Genomic DNA, 19,933 nt, shown 5'->3' on the forward strand with positions numbered 1-19,933 from the left:
GGCGCCGGCCCGGCCCGGCCTTCCCCGCCCGGGCTCTCGCGGCCGTCGGGCCCGGCCTGCTCGGGGCGCGCGGGGCGGGCGGGGACGGAGCGCCCGAGCCCGGCGGCGGCGTCGGAGCGGGTCGCGCGGCGGTGCGGGCGGCCCGGCGGGCTGCGCCCCGGCCGCGAGCTGGGCCCCGGCCCTCAGCACCGGCCCCCGGCCCGCGCGCGGCCCCTCTGCGGCCGCGGCTGCGACCCCGGCTCCGGCCCCGGCCCCGGCTGCGAGCTGCGCTGCCGTCCCGGCGCCTCTTCAGCAGGGGAGCTGCACAGCAGCTGCCATGTTGATACAAACTGCATCCTGGGAGGCATGTCCCTCTCAGGCCGTTTAAAGAGAAACACTCCGAGGCTCGTCGGAGGCTGCAGGAACCCAGACAGCTCCATCTACAGCCGGTAGGAGCGAACAGTGTCGAGCGAGCAGCCAGGCGGCGACGGACACGCCCTGAGCCCCGGGCCAGCCCGTCGTGCCGCCCGGGCCGAACCGCTCGGGCCTCCCACCCCCCCGGGGCCCCCGGCCTCTCACCTGGGGTCCTCGCCTCCCCGGGCACCCTAGGGCGAGACCCGGAGGCGGGAGAGCGGAGGAGAAATAACAGCGCGCGGCCGAGGCGACGTGCTGGGGTCTGGAGGCGGCTTGATTGGCTCCGACAGCCTTCCTACCGCCGGATCCCCCCGCTCCTCTCAAACCCAGAACCCGGGTCGTTCCCTTTCAAAACCTGCGCTCACAAAGGGATCTAAAAAACCCGTCACACTAAAGAAAGCCCGGAGTTCATGTGACCGGCTCCGTGCAGCCCGGGTTCCAGGGGAGCAAGGGGGTTGGGTGCTTTTGTGAAACGCCCGAGTGTTGTTTTCGACCTGAAAGGACAGAATGCCGAGAATCAGAGAGAGAGCTGGGGCTGGAGGGGGCAGACCCGGCGTCTGGGAGGAAACTGAGGCCGGGGGCGGCGTGGGGGGGGGGGGGCAAGTGACTTGTTTACCCCAAGTTGCTCTTTCGGTCCCTTGTAGGAATGCTCTTTCTAACCATCAGAGCGATCCCAAAAGGAATGGGAGAGCCTGGAGCTGGCGACTCCCTTTCCTGGACAGGTTCACTTATACACATTATTAGGGAGTACGTACAAGGTGGCATGAATGGGTAATGACCTGAAAAAGAAAGTATAAGCAGGCCTCCTGGTTACAAGTGATGAAAACCCAACTGGAACTAACTTAAGGAAAGACAAAAGTAGACTATATTTGTTCACCTAAAGGCACCCGGGGTGGGGGTGGGGGGTGGTCCCGGCCAGGGCACTTGCCCTGGGAGGCAACAGGAGCAAGAGTTAGTCTGCTGTCGGCTCAGATCTCTCTTTAAAAATGGAAAGTAACGGGTAGAGAGAAGGCCAGGGCCACCCAATCCTTTCCCTTCCCTTCCCGGTGCTTCTCCTACCACGTGTCAGTAAACAGTGCATACCACTGGTTTTGGTATTTTAAATTTTTATGTGAATGATGTACTTCAGTCCGTATCCTGTTGGAACTTGCTTTTTTTCGTACATCATTATGTTTTTGAGATGGAGTCATGTTTAAACAAGCATATCTGGCTCATTCGTTTTAACCACTGTATAGTATTTCATTGAATAAATAAAGTCCAGTTTCCTTTCCATTCCCCAGAGGGGAATCTGCATAAATGTCTCTTTGCCCACCGTGCAGAGCTGCTCTCAGAGGGACACCGAGACACAGAGACACTCAGTACTGGGGACAGGAGTGCTTTCATCTTCCCTGGGCTCGCCAAAGTGCTCACCAAAGAGAGGGGGCCCAGTGGCACTCCCACCAGCAGTGCCTAGGTCCTGTTTTCACATCCTTGCCAACACTTACTGATAATGGACTTAAAACCTTTGCCAGCAGGATGAGTGTGAAATGGCAGTTCATTATTTTACTTTTTATTTATATTTGTATTTCCCTGATTATTAAGGAAGTTGAACATCTTTTCATATTTACGAGAGATTTGGTTTCTTCCTCTGTGAATTTTCTCTTCATATCCGTTGCCAGTATTTCTGCTGTGAAGCCTTTTTCTTATTGGTTTATAGGTGTTTAAAATCATATTCCGGACATTAATTCTATCACCAGACACTTAAGGTGATTGCTGATAGGATTGAATTTAAGTCTCCCATCTTACTTACCGTAGTTGTTTTCTGTGTTCCAGGCATTCGATGATACTTCTTTCTTTTCTTTTCTTTTGCCTGCTTTTGGATTGAGTATTTATTTATTATTTTTTTTAAGTAATTCTATTTTCATCACTCACTTATTAGTTATACATCATTTTTAATGGTTGCTCTACATTTTACAATATACATCTTTAATTTTCAACAGCCTGCTTCACATAAATTATACTACTCCACCTGTGGCGCTTTAACCTCACAGGAATTTATCCACCATCCTTTGTGCTGTTGTAAGCATACATTTTATGTTTCTTGAGTTACCATCCGCAGAATACATTGTTGGTTGTGCACATGGCAAATATCTTCTCCCAGTCTGTCTCTTGTCTTAACATTTTTCATGGTAATATATGTTGCACAAACGTTTATTTTTAAATATAATCAAATTTAATACTTTTATTTTTAGGGTTTGCACTTTTATTTTTTGTTTGTTTTCTTCCCTACCCAATGCCTTAAGGATATGCCTCAATTTTTTATTCTAAGATGTTTACAGTTTAGCTTTTACACAGTTAGATCTTTAATCTAGAATTGATTCTTTTAGCTTTTAATACAAGTTGCATCTTTACTGAGATATAATTCACATAGCATTAAATCCATCCATTTAAAGTGTACAATTCAGTGGTTTATTATGTTCACAGAGTTATGCAACCATCACTATGACCTAAGTTTAGGATATTTTCATCACTCAAAAAGAAACCCTGTACCTAATAGCAGGCATTCCCCATTTGCCCCTAGCCACTCCCACTCAGCCCTAGGTAACCACTAATCCACTTTCCGCCTCTACAGATTTGCCTATGTTGGACATTTCAAATAAACAGAATCATATAATATGTGGTCAGTTGTTACTGGCTTCTTTTACTCACATAATGTTTTTTAAGGTTCATCCATGTTGTAGCATGAATAGCATATCATTCCGTGTTACTGCATTGTATGGATAGACCCAATTTTATTTATCAGTTCATCACTTGATAGACATTTAGATTTTTCCACTCTTTGACGATTATCAAAAATGCTGCTGTGAACATTTGTGTACAGATTTTTGTGTGGATGGATATTTTCATTTCTCTTGAGTGGAATTCTAAGAGTAGAATTGCTGGGCCAACTATTTAATATATATTTTTATTGGAGGATAATTGCTTTACAAGGTTGTGTTAGTTTCTGCTGTACAATGAAGTCAATCAGCTATCTGTATATCTAAGGAACTGCTAAATTGTTTTTCCAAAGAAGCTGCACCACTTTTCATTCCCACCCGCAGTGTAAGAGGGTTCTGATTTCTCCACATCCTCACCAACACTGATTCTCTTTCTTATTATAGCTATCTATGGGTGTGGAGTGGTGTCTCACCGTGGTTTTGATTTACATTTCCTTAATGGCTAATGATGTTGAGCATCTTTTTATGTGCATAGTGGTCATTTGTATGTCTTCTTTGGAGCCATGTCTATTCAGAACTTTGCCCATTACAATTTTTTAAAATTGTGGTAAAATACACATAACATAAAATTTACCATTTTAACCATTTTTAAGTGTACATTTCAGAGTCAGTATGTACATTCACATTGTTGTATAGCCAATCTCCAGAACTCTTTTGATCTTGCAGAACTAAAACTCCATACCCATCAAACAAGTACTCCCCATTTCCCCCAGCTCCAGCTCTGGGAAACTACCATTCTTCTTTCTGTCTCTATGAATCTGACTATTCTAGGTACCTTATATAAGTAGAATCATACACTATTTGTCTTTTTGTGACTGGCTTATTTTACTTAGCATAATGTCAGTCATCAAGAATCATCCGTGTTGTAGCATGTGTCACAATTTTCTTCCATTTTAGAGGTGAGTAATATTCCATTGTATGTATAGATCATATTTTGCTGATCCATTCCTCCATGGAGGGACACTTGGGTTGCTGCCACCTTATGGCTATTGTGAGTCATGCTGCTATGACCATGGCTGCACAAATATCTCTTTGAGACCCTGCTTTCAATTCTTTAGGGGTATATACTCAGAAGCTGAATTGCTGGATCGTATGGGTTCTATTTTTAATGTTTTGAGGAACCATCATAATGTTTTCCACAGCAGCTGCACCATTATACTTTCCTACCAACAGTGCACAACGGGTGCAATTTCTCCACAATTTCACCAACACTTATCATTTTCTGTTTGTTTTGTTTTGTTTCGATAGTAGCCATTCTAACAGGTGTGAGGTGGTATCTGATGGTGCTTTTGATTTGCATTTCCCTAATGATCAGTGATGCTGAGCATTTCTTCTTGTGCTATTGGCCATTTGTATATCTGCTTTGGAGAAATGTGTATTCAAATCCTTTGCTCATTTTTTTTTTTTTAAATCTCCTGTTTACGTTTTATATATATTTATTTATTTATTTATTTATTTTATTTTTGGCTGTGTTGGGTCTTTGTTTCTGTGCGAGGGCTTTCTCCAGTTGCGGCGAGCGGGGGCCACTCTTCATCGCGGTGCGCGGACCTCTCACTATCGCGGCCTCTCTTGTTGCGGAGCACAGGCTCCAGACGTGCAGGCTCAGTAGTTGTGGCTCACGGGCCCAGTTGCTCCGCGGCATGTGGGATCTTCCCAGACCAGGGCTCGAACCTGTGTCTCCTGCATTGGCAGGCAGATTCTCAACCACTGCACCACCAGGGAAGCCCTAATCCTTTGCTCATTTTAAAATCAGTTTTAAAAAATTGCCCATTTAAAAGTTGGGTTGTAAAAGTACTATATATATTCTAGATACAGGTCCCTCATCAAATATTATATTCACAAATATTTTCTTCCATTCTGTAGGTTGTATGTTCACTTTATTGAAAGGGTCTTTTGAAACTCAAAATATTTTAATTTTGAGGAAATTCAATTTACCTATTTTTCTTTTGTTGTTTGTTATTCTGGTGTCATATCTAAACAACCACTGCCTAATCCAAGGACATGGAGGCTTATGCCCATTTTTCTTCTAAGAGTTTTATAGTTTTGACTCTTACATTCAGGTCTGTGACTCATTTTCAGTTAATTTTTGTATAAATTGTGAGGCAGGGGTCCAACATCATACCTTTGCATGTGGAAGTCCAGTTGTCCCAGCACCATTTGTTAAAAAGACCATTTTTTTACCCCCATTGAATTGTATTGGTACTTTTGTCAAAAAAAATCAATCGACCATAAATGTGAGAATTTATTTTAATTCTATTCCATTGATCTATATCTTATCTTTATACCAGTACACACTGTTTTGATTACTGTCATTTTGTAGTAAGTTTCAAAATCAGGAAGTGTGAGTCCTTCAGCTTTGTTCTTTTTTTTCAAGATTGTTTTGGGCTACTCAGGATCCCTTGAACTTCTATGCGAATTTTAGAATGAGCTTATCAATTTCCGCAAATAAGCCATCTGGAATTTTGATGGGACCCAGAAGTCAACTCATCAGCTAATATCCCAGTAAGAGGCTCCTAGGTTAACTAATCTATGATGATTCTTTTCAGATGAATGTAAGATGAGAAATCCAGTATTAATAATTTTGGGTTTTCTTTTTCTTTTAATTTAATTTAATTTATTTTTTTATACAGCAGGTTCCTATTAGTCATCCACTTCATACACATCAGTGTATACATGTCAATCCCAATTGCCCAATTCATCACACCACCCCCCCCACCGCGGTTTTCCCCCCTTGGTGTCCATACGTTTGTTCTCTACATCTGTGTCTCAATTTCTGCCCTGCAAACCGGTTCATCTGTACCAGTTTTCTAGGTTCCACATAGATGCGTTGATATACAATATTTGTTTTTCTCTTTCTGACTTACTTCACTCTGTATGACAGTCTCTAGATCCACCCACGTCTCTACAAATGACCCAATTTCGTTCCTTTTTATGACTGAGTAATATTCCATTTTATATATGTACCACATTTTCTTTATCCATTCGTCTGTCAATGGGCATTTAGGTTGCTTCCATGACCTGGCTCTTGTAAATAGTGCTGCAATGAACATTGGGGTGCATGTGTCTTTTTGAATTATGGTTTTCTCTGGGTATATGCCCAGGAGTGGGACTGCTGGATCATATGGTAATTCTATTTTTAGTTTTTTAAGGAACCTCCATACTGTTCTCCATAGTGGCTGTATCAATTTACATTCCCACCAACAGTGCAAGAGGGTTCCCTTTTCTCCACACCCTCTCCAACATTTGTTGTTTGTAGATTTTCTGATGATGCCCGTTCTAACTGGTGTGAGGTGATACCTCATTGTAGTTTTGATTTGCATTTCTCTAATAATTAGTGATGCTGAGCAGCTTTTCATGTGCCTCTTGGCCATCTGTATGTCTTCTTTGGAGAAATGTCTGTTTAGGTCTTCTGCCCATTTTTGGATTGGATTGTTTGTTTTTTTAATATTGAGCTGCATGAGCTGTTTATATATTTTGGAGATTAATCCTTTGTCCGTTGATTCATTTGCAAATATTTTCTCCCATTTTGAGGGTTGTCTTTTCGTTTGTTTATGGTTTCCTTTGCTGTGCAAAAACTTTTAAGTTTCATTAGGTCCCATTTATTTATTTTTGTTTTTATTTCCATTACTCTAGGAGGTGGATCAAAAAAGATCTTGCTGTGATTTATGTCAAAGAGTGTTCTTCCTATGATTTCCTCTAAGAGTTTTATACTGTTCGGTCTTACATTTAGGTCTCTAATCCATTTTGAGTTTATTTTTGTGTATGGTGTTAGGGAGTGTTCTAATTTCATTCTTTTACATGTAGCTGTCCAGTTTTCCCAGCACCACTTATTGAAAAGAGTGTCTCTTCTCCATTGTATATCCTTGCCTCCTTTGTCATAGATTAGTTGACCATAGGTGCGTGGGTTTATCTCTGGGCTTTCTATCTTGTTCCATTGATCTATATTTCTGTTTTTGTGCCAGTACCATATTGTCTTGATTAGTGTAGCTTTGTAGTATAGTCTAAAGTCAGGGAGTCTGATTCCTCCAGCTCTGTTTTTTTCCCTCAAGACTGCTTTGTCTATTCGGGGTCTTTTGTGTCTCCATACAAATTTTAAGATTTTTTGTTCTAGTTCCGTAAAAAATGCCATTAGTAATTTGATAGGGATTGCATTGAATCTGTAGATTGCTTTTGGTAGTATAGTCATTTTCACAGTATTGATTCTTCCAATCCAAGAACATGGTATATCTCTCCATCTGTTGGTATCATCTTTAATTTCTTTCATCAGTGTCTTATAGTTTTCTGCATACAGGTCTTTTGTCTCCCTAGGTAGGTTTATTCCTAGGTATTTTATTCTTTTTGTTGCAGTGGTAAATGGGAGTGTTTCCTTAATTTCTCTTTCAGATTTTTCATCATTAGTGTATAGGAATGCAAGAGATTTCTGTGCATTAATTTCGTATCCTGCAACTTTACCAAATTCATTGATTAGCTCTAGTAGTTTTCTGGTGGCACCATTAGGATCCTCTATGTATAGTATCATGTCATCTGCAAACAGTGACAGTTTTACTTCTTCTTTTCCAATTTGTATTCCTTTTATTTCTTTTTCTTCTCTGATTGCCGTGGCTAGGACTTCCAAAACTATGTTGAATAATAGTGGTGAGAGTGGACATCCTTGTCTTGTTCCTGATCTTAGAGGAAATGCTTTCAGTTTTTCACCATTGAGAATGATGTTTGCTGTGGGTTTGTCATATATGGCCTTTATTATGTTGAGGTAGGTTCCCTCTATGCCCACTTTCTGAAGAGTTTTTATCATAAATGGGTGTTGAATTTTGCCAAAAGCTTTTTCTGCATCTGTTGAGATGATCATATGGTTTTTATCCTTCAGTTTGTTAATATAGTGTATCACATTGATTGATTTGCCTATATTGAAGAATCCTTGCATCCCTGGGATAAATCCCACTTGATCATGGTGTATGATCCTTTTAATGTGTTGTTGGGTTCTGTTTGCTAGTATTTCGTTGAGGTTTTTTGCATCTATATTCATCAGTGATATTGGTCTGTAATTTTCTTTTTTTGTAGTATCTTTGTCTGGTTTTGGTATCAGGGTGATGGTGGCCTCACAGAATGAGTTTGGGAGTGTTCCTTCCTCTGCAATTTTTTGGAAGAGTTTGACAAGGAAGGATGTTAGTTCTTCTCTAAATGTTTGATAGAATTCACCTGTGGAGCCATCTTGTCCTGGACTTTTGTTTGTTGGAAGAATTTGAATCACAGTTTCAATTTCATTACTTGTGATTGGTCTGTTCATATTTTCTATTTCTTCCTGGTTCAGTCTTGGAAGGTTATACCTTTCTAAGAATTTGTCCATTTCTTCCAGGTTGTCCGTTTTATTGGCATAGAGTTGCTTGTAGTAGTCTCTTAGGATGCTTTGTATTTCTGCGATGTCTGTTGTAATTTCTTTTTCATTTCTAACTTTATTGATTTGAGTCTTCTCCCTCTTTTTCTTGATGAGTCTGGCTAATGGTTTATCAATTTTGTTTATCTTCTCAAAGAACCAGCTTTTAGTTTTACTGATCCTTGCTATTGTTTTCTTTGTTTCTATATCATTTGTTTCTGCTCTGATCTTTATGATTTCTTTCCTTCTGCTAACTTTGGGTTTTGTTTGTTCTTCTTTCTCTAGCTCCTTTAGGTGTAAGGTTAGATTGTTTATTTGAGATTTTTCTTGTTTCTTGAGGTAGGCTTGTATAGCTATAAACTTCCCTCTTAGAACTGTTTTTGCCACATCCCATAGGTTTTGGATCATTGTGTTTTCATTGTCATTTGTCTCTAGGTATTTTTTGATTTCCTCTTTGATTTCTTCAGTGATCTCTTGGTTATTTAGTAACGTATTGTTTAGCCTCCATGTGTTTGTGTTTTTTACGTTTTTTCCCCTGTAATTCATTTCTAATCTCATAGTGTTGTGGTCAGAAAAGATGCTTGATATGATTTCAGTTTTCTTCAATTTACTGAGGCTTGATTTGTGACCCAAGATGTGATCTATCCTGGAGAATGTTCCGTGCGCACTTGAGAAGAAAGTGTAGTCTGCTGTTTTTGGATGGAATGTCCTATAAATATCAGTTAAATCTGTCTGGCCTATTGTGTCATTTAAAGCTTGTGTTTCCTTATTAATTTTCTGTTTGGATGATTTGTCCATTGGTATAAGTGAGGTGTTAAAGTCCCCCACTATTGTTGTGTTACCATTGATTTCCTCTTTTATAGCTGTTCGCAGTTGCCTTATGTATTGAGGTGCTCCTATGTTGGGTGCATATATATTTATAATTGTTAGGTCTTCTTCTTGGATTGATCCCTTGATCATTATGTAGTGTCCTTCTTTGTCTCCTGTAACATTCTTTATTTTAAAGTCTATTTTATCTGATATGAGTATTGCTACTCCAGCTTTCTTTTGATTTCCATTTGTGTGGAATATCTTTTTCCATCCCCTCACGTTCAGTCTGTATGTGTCCCTAGTGGGTCTCTTGTAGACAGCAGTATATATGAGTCTTGTTTTTGTATCCATTCAGCAAGCCTGTGTCTTTTGGTTGGAGCATTTAATCCATTCACGTTTGAGGTAATTATCGATATGTATGTTCCTATTACCATTTTCTTAATTGTTTTGGGTTTGTTTTTGTAGGTCCTTTTCTTCTCTTGTGTTTCCCACTTAGAGAAGTTCCTTTAGCATTTGTTGTAGAGCTGGTTTGGTGGTGCTGAATTCTCTTAGCTTTTGCTTGTCTGTAAAACTTTTGATTTCTCCATCGAATCTGAATGAGATCCTTGCCGGGTAGAGTAATCTTGGTTGTAGGTTCTTCCCTTTCATCACTTTAAGTATATCATGCCACTCCCTTCTGGCTTGTAGAGTTTCTGCTGAGAAATCAGCTGTTAACCTTATGGGAGTTCCCTTGTATATTATTTGTCATTTTTCCCTTGCTGCTTTCAATAGTTTTTCTTTGTCTTTAAGTTTTGCCAGTTTGATTACTATGTGTGTCGGCGTGTTTCTCCTTGGGTTTATACTGTATGGGACTCTCTGCGCTTCCTGGACTTGGGTGGCTATTTCCTTTCCCATGTTAGGGAAGTTTTCGACTATAATCTCTTCAAATATTTTCTCTGGTCCTTTCTCTCTCTCTTCTCCTTCTGGGACCCCTATAATGCAAATGTTGTTGCATTTAATGTTGTCCCAGAGGTCTTTTAGGCTGTCTTCATTTCTTTTCATTCTTTTTTCTTTATTCTGTTCCGCAGCAGTGAATTCCACCATTCTGTCTTTCAGGTCACTTATCCGTTCTTCTGCCTCAGTTATTCTGCTATTGATTCCTTCTAGTGTAGTTTTCATTTCAGTTATTGTATTGTTCATCTCTGTTTGTTCTTTAATTCTTCTAGATCTTTGTTAAACATTTCTTGCATCTTCTCAATCTTTGCCTCCATTCTTTTTCCAAGGTCCTGGATCATCTTCACTATCATTATTCTGAATTCTTTTTCTGGAAGGTTGCCTATCTCCACTTCATTTAGTTGTTTTTCTGGGGTTTTATCTTGTTCCTTCATCTGGTACATAGCCCTCAGCCTTTTCATCTTGTCTATCTTTCTGTGAATGTGGTTTTTGTTCCACAGGCTGCAGGATTGTAGTTCTTCTTGCTTCTGCTGTCTGCCCTCTAGTGGATGAGGCTATCTAAGAGGCTTGTGCAAGTTTCCTGATGGGAGGGACTGGTGGTGGATAGAGCTGGCTGTTGCTCTGGTGGACAGAGCTCAGTAAAACTTTAATCCGCTTGTCTGCTGATGGGTGGGGCTGGGTCCCCTCCCTGTTGGTTGTTTGGCCTGAGGCGACCCAACCCTGGAGCCTACCTGGGCTCTTTGGTGGGGCTAATGGCGGACTCTGGGAGGGCTCACGCCAAGGAGTACTTCCCAGAACTTCTGCTGCCAGTGTCCTTGTCCTCACGGTGAGACAGAGCCACCCCCCAACTCTGCAGGAGACCCTCCAACACTAGCAGGTACATCTGGTTCAGTCTCTATGCGGTCACTGCTCCTTCTCCTGGGTCCCGATGCACACACTACTTTGTGTGTGCCCTCCAAGAGTGGAGTCTGTGTTTCCCCCAGTCCTGTTGAAGTCCTGCAATCAAATCCCGCTAGCCTTCAAAGTCTGATTCTCTAGGAATTCCTCCTCCCGTTGCCGGACCCCCCAGGTTGGGAAGCCTGACGTGGGGCTCAGAATCTTCACTCCAGTGGGTGGACTTCTGTGGTATAAGTGTTCTCCCATTTGTGAGTCACCCACCCAGCAGTTACGGGATTTGATTTTATTGTGATTGTGCCCCTCCTACCATCTCATTGTGGCTTCTCCTTTGTCTTTGGATGTGGGGTATCTTTTTTGGTGAGTTCCAGTGTCTTCCTGTCGATGATTGTCCAGCAGTTAGTTGTGATTCCGGTGTTCTCACAAGAGGGAGTGAGAGCACGTCCTTCTACTCCGCCATCTTGAACCAATCTCTCTGGATTTTCTTGTTACCAAAATAAAATGAAAGACTTCACTCATCAGGATAATTAATTAACTGATTGGAGTCTATTTATCTTCCTTTGTCTTGTAGACTATGTAAAAAGTGGAAAAATAAAATGTATCTTCCATTTGACATATTTAATGTGAACTTAGTTCTATAATTGTATGTACTTTTGCTATATTTTCTCCCTCAATATTACCAGCTGTATATTTGACACATTAATATTAAATATTGTGTAATCAGTTGAAGTTTTTTGTTATGAACTTATTACAGTAGGAATTGTTCCAAGAAACAAACATGTAAGGCAGTATTAAAATGTGAGCAGGGGCTTCCCTGGTGGCGCAGTGGTTGAGAATCTGCCTGCCAATGCAGGGGACATGGGTTCGAGCCCTGGTCTGGGAAGATCCCACATGCTGCAGAGCAACTAGGCCCGTGAGCCACAATTACTGAGCCTGCGCGTCTGGAGCCTGTGCTCCACAACAAGAGAGGCCGCGATAATGAGAGGCCGGCGTGCCGCAATGAAGAGTGGCCCCCACTTGCCACAACTAGAGAAAGCCCTCGCACAGAAACGAAGACCCAACACAGCCATAAATAAATAAATAAATAAATAAACCCAAAAAGTTTAAAAAACAAAACAAAAAAAACCCAAAAAGGGTGAAATTAATTTGAAGAATTTATAAAAAAAAAAAAGTGAACAGAATATGTTTTGTTTTTTCTTAAATAAATGGTTATTGTCTTTAAAAAACATTTTATATATCATTTTATTCTTTATTTCTAATTTTATTGCATTGTGAGTATAAAAAGTGATCTGAATAAAATTGGTTATTTGGAATTTGTTGTAATTTGCTTTACAGCCAATTTTTTTAAAAATTAATTAATTAATTAATTTTTGGCTGTGTTGGGTCTTCGTTTCTGTGCGAGGGCTTTCTCTAGTTGTGGCAAGCAGGGGCCACTCTTCATCGCGGTGTGCGGGCCTCTCACTCTCGCGGCCTCTCTTGTTGCGGAGCACAGGCTCCAGACGCGCAGGCTCAGTAGTTGTGGCTCATGGGCCTAGTTGCTCCGCGGCATGTGGGATCTTCCCAGACCAGGGCTCGAACCCGTGTCCCCTGCATTGGCAGGCAGATTCTCAACCACTGCGCCATCAGGGAAGCCCTACAGCCAGTTTTTGTAAATATTCCGTGTATATTTGAAAAGAACATAAAAATCTCTAATTGTTTGGATAACATTAAATATGCTTTTCAAATTTTCTATTTTCTTACTAATTTTTGTCTCTTTTTTTAAAAAAAATTATTAGCACCTTTAATTATTATTTATTTATTTATTTATTTATTTGGCTGTGTTGGGTCTTCCTTTCTGTGCGAGGGCTTCCTCTAGTTGAGGCAAGCGGGGGCCACTCTTCATCGCGGTGTGCGGGCCTCTCACTATCGTGGCCTCTCTTGTTGCGGAGCACAGGCTCCAGACGCGCAGGCTCAGTATTTGTGGCTCACGGGCCTAGTTGCTCCGTGGCATATGGGATCCTCCCAGACCAGGGCTCAAACCCGTGTCCCCTGCATTAGCAGGCAGATTCTCAACCACTGCGCCACGAGGGAAGCCCTAATTTTTGTCTCTTTTATCAATTACAGAGAAAGAGGTATATAGAAGCATTCCATTGTGGTTTTTTTCAATTTTTTCCTCATAATTCTGTCATTTTTTGCTTTATATACTTTGAGATCATGCTGTTAGCTACATTATATCATACTTTTTTCACAGTATAGTGACTTTTTTATTATTTATTTTATTTATTTTATTTATTGGCTGCATTGGGTCTTCATTGTTGCAGGCGGGCTTTTCTCTAGTTGCGGCAAGCGGGCTCTTCGTTGCAGTGCGCGGGCTTCTCATTGTGGGGGCTTCTCTTGTTGTGGAGCAAGGGCTCTAGGCGCGCGCGCTTCAGTAGTTGCGGCACGTGGGCTCAGTAGTTGTGGCTCGTGGGCTTTAGAGAACAGGCTTAGTAGTTGTGGTGCACAGGCTTAGTTGCTCTGCGGCATGTGGGATCTTCCCGGACCAGGGCTCGAACCCATGTCCCCTGCATTGGCAGGCGGATTCTTAACCACTGCACCACCAGGGAAGTCCCTATAGTGACCTTTTTATCCTAGTAATAGTTTTTGCTTTAAAGCCTGTTTTGTCCAATGGTGTTACTACGCCAGCTTTCTTTTCATTAGTGTTTGCTGGTGTGTCTTTTTTTTCCTCCCAATTCTTTACTTTACTCTATACTGTGTCCTTAAGTTTTAGATATCTCTTGTAAACAGCATGTGACAGAATGTCAAGTGTCTTTTTGCCCTTGTCTGGGAATTGAGGCTAAGGCCCAGAGCTGAGGACAAAAGGCATAAACTACCCCATGTTTTGATTTTGTGTGGCCAGAAGGCGTGGAAACTGTCACTTACCTACAGAGCTTACTAGGAGGCACCACTTTAGAGCTGACACTATCCCCATGCCCGCCCCCCCCCACCCCTGCATAAACAGACTAGAGAGGACAGGTTTCTGGGCCGTCCCTCCCCTTCCACGATGCGAGAGAGTTCTTGGTCCCCTTTTGTGGAGCCCAGAAGTATGGCTCAGTGCCCTTTGCAGTCTCCCTCTTCCATTACAGGGAAGAAGAGGAGGGTGCTTGATCCATGTCCCCTGTAGGTGTGGGCACACTGGAACGTGGAAACAGACAGTTTTTAACATAGAGATTTCTGAAGGCTTAAAAGCATCACCAGGAAGACACTAGGCTACTCCCACCCCATTCCAGTTCCCCTCAACCTCTGATGGTGCAGTATACGACCCAAGCAGCTTCCTTGCTTTCTTGTAAAGAGCATGGGGGTTGGGGGAGGGGCAGGGACTCTGCGGTGCCCACATCCCACAGGCCCACATGGCCACAGGCCACTTGATGGGTGCCTACCTCTGGGAAGAACTAGGGACAGACATTTCTAGTTACCCCTCTGGGAGTGAGTCTCAGTGTCAGAGTGGGGCAGAGTGAAGCTGAGCACTACCCCAAGATAACCTCGCATACTGCCTACCTGGAGACCACCAAAGCAGCAGAGGCCCACGGTCCCAGGTAGAACCCAGCGGCGGGAGGGTTCCAATCAACACAGACAACCACGTCCTCCTTCACCTCCTTTTTGAACGCTCCGTGCTTTGGCCAAAAGTGAGGCTTTGCAAAAGCCTAAGTTAGAGTGTGGGTGAAGGAAGCTTGGAAGACCAGAGAGAAAAACGAGGAAGGGTTTGAAAAGCAGACCACATGCCCTCTTCACCTCAAGCCACTAGTGCCCCAGACAGATCTAGCCTGAACTGGAGTGGAGGGGACCCCAGCTCTGACTGAGTTCAAACACAGTTCAGACTGAGGCTGAAATGAGACTCTCTGACAACAGAAAGTGATGAAACATTTTGGAATTTCAAAAAGAAGTCATTATTGTACTGAATAACCGGTAAGAAAACAAGGGTTGACATAACACAATTATGGGGCAGTCACGGGAGAAAGGGAAACTATTTTATGTTTATGCCGCAATGAATTAATGTTTCTCATAAAACTTCATAGAGCTGGATTTTTGTTTAGTTTTATAATCTGACAATTTGTCTTTCAACTGGAAAGCTTATTTTCTTTATATTTATTGTGAATATAGATATATATGGATTTTTTCTATCATCTTATTTTGTGATCTTTATTTACTGTAACTTTGCTTCTTTCCCCCTTTCCCTACCTTCTGTTAGATTAATCAGGTTTTCTTTATTCACCTCTTCTCCCTCTGCTAGGAGCCATTCTACCTCTGTTCCTTCAGCAGCTGTGATGAACATAGTAAATATGTATGTTTGACTTACGAAGTCTAAATGTAATTGCTGTCTCTTCCCTTCTCTTGAAATCACCAGGACCGTGGGATACTTTCATTGAAGTCATGTTCTATCCTTCTTACATGTTGTCTAGTATTGTAGTTCCATTTGTTTTGTATCCCCCAAACTTGTCTTTATTATTGTCTTACAAAGTCAGTGCATGTTGAGATTTACCCATGTTTACTAAATTTGTTTTGCTCACCACTCTCCTTGTGTCCTTCTTCTTACTGAGTTCAAGTTTCCTCTTCTCAAAGGATAGTCCTCAGTAGTTTTTCAGTGAGGGTTTATAAATGGTACATCTCCAGTTTTTATTTTCTGGAACTGTCTTTATTTGGTTTTGCTCGTGTGTGACAATTGATCAGGGTATAAAATCTAGGTTGACAGTTATTTTCCCTCACCGCTGTGTAGGTGTTCGTCCACTGTCTTCTGACCTCTATTTTTATCATAGAAGAGTCTACTGTCAATCTAGTAGTTCTTTCTTTGATGTCAATCTGTCTTTTTCTCTGGTTGCTTTTAGGATTTCTTCTTTGTTTTTGGTGTTCTAGTTTCACCACAATGTTTATACATGTGGATTTACATTTGTGTATCTTGGATTTGAGGATTTACATCTTTCATCAGTTCTTGAAGACTGTTATTCTTTCCAAAAATATTTATTTTCTTCTAATTTCCTAATTATCTCTTTCTAGATGAGAAAATCTGATTTGATAGATGTATGGTCGGTATTCCTAGTCTATGTTCTTAACATACCATATGTTTCCATCCATCATTTTATCTGTCTTTCATTCTGGGTACTTTCCTCATCTATCTTTCATTTAATGAATTCTTCCCAGCTGTGTCTAGGTCTGCTGTTTAACCTTAACTAGTCCATTGAGTTTTTTAATTTCAGTGGCTCTATTTTTTCTCATGCTTTCTTTTTAAAATGTTTCTTTTTAATAGTGTCTTGATTTTTCTTAAGGTTTGGTGATTTCTATTTACCTTGCTTTTACCATGCTGCTTCTTCTACTTTTTTGCCCTTAGTTTTTAGAAATTATAAAAATACTCACATTATAGTCTGTTTTGAATTATTTTACCTGAATTCAAGTTCCTGGATATTTACTCCTGCTCTTTTGTTGTATTCTCAATAATGGTGGACTGGTTCCTTGTGGGTTTTGCAATTTCTGATTGTGAGTTTATATTGAGCTGGGCTTGTGGTCTGGATTGTGGGATAGTTCCTCCCATTTTTGTTTCCTTCAATCAGAGACCTCAAGTGCTTTCATTGGCCTAGGTCCAATTTTTGTGTCAATTTATCAGCCCCGAGGGTAATGTAAAATCTGAATCCCAATCTCCATAAGGTACTAGCTGTGGTTTTGGATTCTCAAGGAAGATATCACCCCATCCACTACCATCACCCAGAGCCCAGCCTGAGATAGATAAGCTTTTTGTCATCTGTGGCAGGCATGGAGATATGCCACTCAGATCTCTGTTCAAGAGCTTATGATTCAGCTACAAGAAGTGCAGTTAACTGACCAGTTACACCTCTAGGAAATGCCTTGGCTTTCCAGCTGAGGCCATGCTTTTCTTGGACAGCCCCAGGCAATGAGTGAGCAGGTAGGGTCCTAGGCCTGGTCATTTCTGCCCAACACAGGACTCGTCTAATGGGCAATATTTGCTCTAGAACCCTTTGTTCAGTTGGCTGAAACTTTGTCAGAGCTGCATAATGCTCTGTTCCTGCTGCCCAAAACTGCTTCTTCTCCTCTTTCCTTTCACGGATGTTGGATACGTGTCCTGGTCTGAGACTTTGCCTGCAAAACCCTGCTTCCTCCTCCTTTTACCTTTCATAGGCATCATTCTCCTCTTGTACTTCAAACTATGTCTCAGCATCTGCTTCCTGAGGACCCAAGTAACACATCATCTTTTGGTGTTAGGATGCATTGTTTCTGAACCATGTATTTTCTGAAGATGAGGCCTTGAAGGGACTTTATCTGGAGATGTTAGTTCCAACTTCTCACCTTCATGGACCCAAGGCCTATATATTTTTCTCCCCACCTCCACTCCAGGTAGGTGCAGCAGTTCCTCATAGGCTTCCAACATGGCTGCTCTGTTCTGTCTTTGTTTCTGGCACAATAGGATTTCCCTTTATTCCTTTCTATATTAGCTCTATATTTAAAATTACGTTTATTATATCCCATCTGGAATTCCTAGGTAATTGTATCAGGAGTGTGTTCAGTATTTTGTATTTATTACTTTTTGACAAAGAATTTTCTTAAGACAGAGATTAAGTATATATACTTAATGTCTAAACTGTGCCTTTAATGTTTTTAGATAATCATATACAAACTGTACAATACTCAGGGTGAAAAGAAACGTGACAATTACGCAAATCAGGAACTTTGTTTTACAGCTGCTGTCAGGGAATAAAGCCTTCCTTGTGATTTGTAAGTCTCTTGCTTCTTTTTTTTTTTTTAAATTGAAGTTTAGTTGATTTACAATATTGTGTTAGTTTCAGCAAAGTGATTCACATCTATTTTTTCAGATTTTTTCCATTATAGGTTATTACAAAATATTGAACATAGTTCCCTGTGCTATACAGTAAATCCGTGTTGCTTATCTATTTTATATATAGTAGCATGTATCTGTTAATCCCATACTCCTAATTTATCTCTCCCCTCCCTTTCCCCTTTGGTAACTGTTAGTTTGTTTTCTATGTCTGTGAGTCTGTTTCTGTTTTGTAACTAAATTCATTTGTATCATTTTTTAGATTCCATATATAAGTGATATCATATCATATTTGTCTTTGATTAGTATGCTAATCTCTGGGTCCATCCACGTTGCTGCAAATGGCAATATTTCATTATTTTTTTATGGATCAGTAATATTCCATTGTATATGTATACCACATCTTTTTAAACCAATCATCTGTTGATGGGCATCTGGGTTGTTTCCACGTCTTGGTTATTGTAAATAGTGCTGTAATGAACATTGGGGTGCATGTGTCTTTTTGATTTAGAGGTTTTGCATTTCCTGGATATATGCCCAGGAGTGGGATTGCTGGATCATATGGTGACTCTATTTTTAGTTTTTTAAGGAGCTTCCATACTGTTCTCCATAGTGGCTGCACTGGTTTACATTCCCACCAACAGTGTAGGAGGGTTCTCTTTTCTCCACACCCTCTCCAGCATTTATTATTTGTAGACTTTTTGATTAGGGCCATTGTGACTGGTGTGAGGTGGTAACTCATTGTAGTTTTGATTTGCATTTCTCTAATGATTAGCAATGTTGAGCATCTTTTCATGTGCTTGTTGGCCATCTGTATGTCTTCTTTGGAGAACTGTCTATTTAGGTCTTCTGCCCATTTTTTGATTGGGTTGTTTTTTTGATATTGAGCTGTATGAGTTGCTTGTATGTATATTTTGGAAATTACCCCCTTGTTGGTCGCATCATCTTATTGCTTCATTTTTACACATACACCTTTATACACATTTCCAGGAACACATGATATACAAAGTAAGAGAGAGTCCCATGAGATGACAGACGGAGTCTGAGCAAGTGTCCATGGAAAAACACGGGAGGCATCAATTCCACCTGCAGAAACTGCGGAAGGCTGGATGAGGTTGAGCCATGAACTGAGGGGTAAGAAGGAGTGCACCAGGTGGACGGGGCAGTGGGGCAAAGGGAAGGAGGACATCGTCTGCAGCGGGAACAGCATGTGCAGAGATGAGGAACAGCACAGTGCTCTGGGAAGGGCAGGTGGTTCAGTTCATCTAGAGCATGAGATGCAAGGGGAGTTGCAGGAGATGAGGACAGGGAAGGAGCCACCTCACGAGGGGTCGGAAATGTCGTGCTAAAGTTTAGATTCTCAGTGCAGGTGATGGAGTTGCTGGAGGACTTTAAAACTGGGAATGAGAGGGATCAGATCTCCCAGTTAGAAAGGTCACCTTGGGCCTGTGTGAGGGATGGAGCAGTGCAGGATGGGGTGGGAGCCACAGACTTGAGGCCCAGAAGGACTTCTGGCAAGCCTTCACTGATGTGGAAGAAAGACTGATAAATGAGAGAGAAAAAGAGAGACGGTGACAGGAACTTTAGAGGAGGAGGGGGAGTCTTCCCCAGGATGGAGACGCAAACGAGAGTAATAGTCACACGTGGCCAGCACAATCTTCAAAGATCTTGAGGCTGTTGAAATGGTTAAGGTGCAGCTGACCCACCTTGTCTTCAGTCTGCCTGTAAACATGACAATGCTGTAGCACTACTACTTAACAATGGAGAGTCGGAAGGGATGGGGACCATCTTTGGAAGCATAGGAATGAGAACAAAGTTGGAAAAAGATGAAGGTAAAGAAAGATGTCGGGAGGAGGCAGGCAGCAGATGGATACATTTTGATGGGCAACAGAGGGTGGCCGATATGAAGGAATGACTGGGAATGATGAACCTCGAGTGTTCTCGTTTTGGCACGTTATTTCAGTGCCAAAACATACA

This window comes from Eubalaena glacialis, chromosome 8 (genome assembly GCF_028564815.1).
Source record: "Eubalaena glacialis isolate mEubGla1 chromosome 8, mEubGla1.1.hap2.+ XY, whole genome shotgun sequence".
NCBI lineage: Eukaryota > Metazoa > Chordata > Mammalia > Artiodactyla > Balaenidae > Eubalaena > Eubalaena glacialis.